We start from the raw sequence: 4,693 nt of genomic DNA, 5'->3' as shown, positions 1-4,693 counted from the left end.
TGTTAAACAAAATTTTGTGGGGAAGAATGTGAAGCATTCCACAAACGGCAACACTGTGTGCGGCGCGCGCCGCTAATAATTACTTTCGGGTGTTCCTTCTTTTGTCGCCACGTTTCACCATTTGTTTTAACTCCCGTCTTTCAGTTGCAGTGTTACTGTTTGAATTAGCTTACTGAGTTTAGTGATATCATTTCCGTTGTTATTTTAATCTATATCTAATATTCTATTTGTTTAAGGTCGTAGTTACGTTATGTTAAATAAAGCCTAAGTTTAGTTTAAATAAACAAGGTCTCGACAACCAACATTGAATCTCCCACCGAAACGCGGTAGCTTTAGTGGCTGCAAGTCCACTCCCACTAACCAAGATCATCATCACCACCACCCCACACTTTGAAACTTTCAATTCACTGGCTCAAACACCTCTTCCACTTGGCTGAAAAATATAAATAAAAATAGCGAGACTATTAATTAATTTTTTGAAGATGGTCATGACCAACCAAAACTTCATTTGAAAATCTTCAAGGATTTCAGGGTTTTGGCTTCCTTTATGGTTGGGGTGCTCCAGATTGTATACAGTTAGATGTTTAACATCAACCTCTTGCTGAAGCCCTGAAATCTGTGTTTCAGTACAGAACTTGTAGTGTACTGCTGGGTGACCTAAATCCGGGGTGTGTCATTACATGACCAAGGCCAGTAACCTTTCTGGAAGTTAGATTAATTCCAGAAGTGAACATAATAACGCATAGGTGAGCAATAAGACAGTATCTGTACATGTAGGCCTAATCATGCATTACATTTTAAATTTAAAAAAATATTAAATCTTTAACACATTCTAATCAGGGCAGAAAAGTGTCAGATATTTATGAAAGATGGACAACAATGCAGAGAATGTGGGTGTGTTAAGAAAAAAGTAAATAGAAATACAAACCGAAGAAAGATTTACAAGGAGAAGGTAAAAAGAATACCCCTTAAAGGATTCAATGTGGCCACACAATAAAGGAAAGAATCAAATGCTCATTGGAACAAAAAGATGTTCGGTATTGACTATTGATATTTCTTTCTAAAAACAGTGCTGAATTAAAATGCAATTACTTGACAGAATCACTGAATTGGAAACAAAAATTAAAAAAACTTTGAAACTGAAGAACGTTTGGTTGTCGTAGAGGCAGATTTAGCAAATGATTTCAAAAATTTAATGGCCCAAGGTACAGTTTCAGCAAAATAAACAACCTTTCACCCTTTAACCAGCTTTTTTAACTTTAGCCTGTGACAAGCAGGAAGTTAATGACTTTTATAAACTGTTTTGGGAAGAACAGATCAAACTTAATGGTAGCAAAACAAAAGGTGAACGTTACCACCCAGAGATTATTAAGTATGTATAGCTACTAATATAAAAGGATTATGTATATACGGTTTACAGACATTCGGTTATTCATGTGTTTAGATTCTAAAAGTAAAAGTTGTTACGAGGAGCTGCGGGAGTCTGGTTTGCTTCGCCTACCCAGTTCCAGAACATTAAATGATTATGTTCGAATACTCATGCTACTTTTCATTTGGAACAGTTCTAAATGGTAAAAAATACTATTTTAGGAATCTTTACAGCACATCACCTGGTATCCAACAGCATGTGTTGCAGGAGTTGAAGTTGGAGGCTGTAAAACTGCAGTCTCATCAACGACTTCTTGTAATGTCTCTAGATGAAATGAAGGGGGTAAGTAAATATGTTTATTATTACTTCTAATTTTATATATTGTCATGATTTCGTACATTACTTACAGTTTAGGAAAATATTATGTAGGATGCCACCACCGACTCCATAGTTGGATTCGTTGATCTTGGGGCTGAAAGAAAAAAGGAAACGATAGCTGCATCCCATGTGCTTCAGCTATATGTTAGATCCATCACGAGTCAGTTCTCCAGACCATTGGCTTTTTTTCTCCACCCACAACACCAAAGCATATAAATTGGCCAGCATGTTTTGGGAAGAAGTTTCAGCAATTGCCGATTGTGATTTTACAATAATAGCACTTGTTGCAGATGGTGCAGCTTGTAACAGGAAATTGTTTTCTCTGCTAAACAACCTGGATTTAGATATTCCGAACAAATGTACAAATATCTACCAACCGGAGCTTTCAATTTTCTTAATATCTGATCCTCCTCACTTGCTTAAAACCGCAAAACAAAATTGTAATAATGTAAAAATTGTAATAATGTAAAATCAAGTCGTCCAAATGGTGCTAGACTTTTAAAATATAGTGACCATTTTATACTTTGGGAACATTTCTGCCGGGTTCCACAGTTGTTCGAAACAGATCAACTTCGGTGCTGCAAGTTGCATGATGGTCACTTTTCGCAAAAAAATTTCCTCAAAATGCGAGTTTCTTATGCTGCTAGGCTGCTGTCAAATACAGTTGCGAGCTTGATGGAAAGTAGAGGTGATGACAGAATGAAGCGCAGTGCTTGGTTTGCTCGTCTGATGAACCGATGGTTTGATCTGATGAACACTCGCTTGAACGGTGGATATAACAAGGATTTGCGAGATCCACGACTGAGTTGGCTGAAAGTGGACTTCTTAAACGAGCTCCAAAACTGGAAAGAGAGCATAACTGGTGACACTGCTACAGCAAAAGGAAAACAGTTTTTAAGCCAACAAACTTACGATGAATTAGTGATGTCAACCCGAGCAATGGTGGAGCTGATAGAGTTTATCTTTTCTGTAAGCCCCAGCGACACCTACATTTTAATCCACTTGAAGCCTATTTTGGAAAAATGCGTCAACTTGGTCGTCGGAGTGATGTTCCAGATGTTAATCAATACTCTAAATTTAAGAATATTATTTTATGTCAAAAAAAGAAAATCTGTAAAAGGGTGCAATGTATCACATACCATTTGATTAGAAGAATGGTCCAGTGGCACATTCCAAAACGAAAAAAAAAATTTAATAAAAAGTTGATTTTTTATGTGATAACGATGGGCCACCATACTGCTCTTTCGTTAGTAAGATCAGAAAAAATATGTTTGTTTATTGAGTTCTTATTTTCGCAATTCTTATTTATAGTTTATATTTTGAAACGCCAGTGCTGAATTAGTAGAAAGTTTATTAGGCGAGCATATGCATGATGTTAAACGATTAGAAGATTTAAAGACCAGGCAAGTTCTATCATATAATTGTATGACATGAATAAGATATTGTCACTATATTACTATATATAGTAGGGTGGGGGAACATACGAGAACTTTTTTTAATTTTCGTTTTACGGACCCCCATTTAATGATAATCAGGAAAATATTGTTACAGAATTATTTCACAGTATTACCACGACTTGATAAAACGCGCGATTACTGTTTTAAATATTAAAAAATGCGAAATAGTAAGGTGCTTATTCCGAAACCAATCCCGGCGATGCTTAATTAATAAACGGACTGCTTCAGGAAGATATGACGGTGCAAACAGTACAGCACTTTCTTAAATCTATTTTATCTCAAACCTCAACGTCGTTAAATGAACAGTTTAAAACTCCCAAGTTACAAAAGGCTTGATTTTATTAAGAAATTTGTAATTTAAACGTATTCTATACACTGAAAGGTTTGTGAGTCACACAGTTATTAAGCATAAAGCTCGGTCAAAAAATTCAAAATGACGTAGGTGTTTTACGTCACAATAGCGAAATAATGTACAGACAATAGTCATTACTTTATATCCGTTTTTTAAAACTGTCTAATAACTTTCGTCGCTGCTATCGAATTTTAAGGTTGTCAGTAGATTCATCTAAGTTCATAGTGACGCACGGTTTATCACACAAAATAGTTTTACTCTATTCCTCAACCATTTCCCTATCGTCCCCCGCTTATTTGGGGTAAAAAAATAGTTTTCTTCCGTCCCTCCACTAGTTTTCCTCTCGTCTTCCCACCACGTTCCTATACAGAATGCAAAAAAATTAAATCGAAGCTGCGTAGCCTTAATAGGACGACGTATTTAAGCAGAAAATAAGATTGACGACAAAGAACGTGCATATATAAAATATTACAATAACGCAACGATCGTATACATTATTTTATATATTTTTTTTGCAAGTCTGTAAAGACTTAGCAGCGAATTTACGGTGCTTTTATTGGGTTTATCGCCTGTTTCATACATATTTTTTTTTAGAATTTATTACATATATATAACGGCTACATTTATAAATGATGGCAGTGATGCTTCAAAATTTGGGAAACCAACCTTTTGCCTTTGTTGTGGAAGTCTCAAATGTCCCGACACTTAAACCGTGTGGCGGAAGCGCTTACTCTTTTAAAGGCAAAAATTGGCAGTCTCGAAATGATTTCAATAACGACGATACTTTAGCTCGATAGAATCGGCTCACCAAAGCGGGACATATGTACGGCAGTTTACTTTTTATCCAGATTTAGTAGTTCATCTTGCAGAAATGAATAAATTAGTAAAACTTTCAATGGCAAATTCGGAATTGAAGCAGGTGGTTTTATGTGACACTACATTTTGCTTGGGGGACTTTAACGTGTCTGTTCTTGTAGCACGAAATACAAAATTGCAGGATGATCCGATATTTCCAATAGCATTTATGCTCCATGAAATGAAATTTCTCAAATACCATCGAGAATTCCAACGCGACAGCTTGTCCTTAATCGGAATAACGAAAGCCAAAGATATCCCGATAGTTACAGATAGAGAAAA

The 4,693-nt window shown here is 35.9% G+C and overlaps 2 long non-coding RNA genes across 6 annotated transcripts; both read right to left on the bottom strand.

Annotated features, from left to right (window-relative positions):
- Window positions 1–108: 108 nt before the first annotated feature.
- Window positions 109–2,355, bottom strand: LOC108950619. Of its 5 annotated transcripts, none has more exons than XR_003397171.1 (3): window positions 2,125–2,355; window positions 1,777–2,072; window positions 109–1,693 (listed from the first exon to the last, which is right to left on the bottom strand). It is a non-coding gene; the product is annotated as an uncharacterized LOC108950619 (long non-coding RNA). The 5 variants fall into 5 exon arrangements; XR_003397172.1 differs by having other exon boundaries at window positions 1,777–2,069; XR_003397170.1 differs by lacking the exon at window positions 2,125–2,355 and having other exon boundaries at window positions 109–433; window positions 498–1,693; window positions 1,777–2,114.
- Window positions 2,356–3,525: 1,170 nt separating this feature from the next.
- LOC108950620 lies at window positions 3,526–4,347 on the bottom strand. The gene is made up of 2 exons (XR_001975293.2): window positions 4,223–4,347; window positions 3,526–3,918 (listed from the first exon to the last, which is right to left on the bottom strand). It is a non-coding gene; the product is annotated as an uncharacterized LOC108950620 (long non-coding RNA).
- Between the last annotated feature and the right edge of the window lie 346 nt (window positions 4,348–4,693).

The sequence above is a fragment of the Ciona intestinalis genome, unplaced genomic scaffold (genome assembly GCF_000224145.3).
Source record: "Ciona intestinalis unplaced genomic scaffold, KH HT000399.1, whole genome shotgun sequence".
Lineage (NCBI taxonomy): Eukaryota > Metazoa > Chordata > Ascidiacea > Phlebobranchia > Cionidae > Ciona > Ciona intestinalis.
The sequence above is the reverse complement of the archived record's forward strand: the minus strand, read 5'-3'. Positions and strand labels throughout refer to the sequence as shown.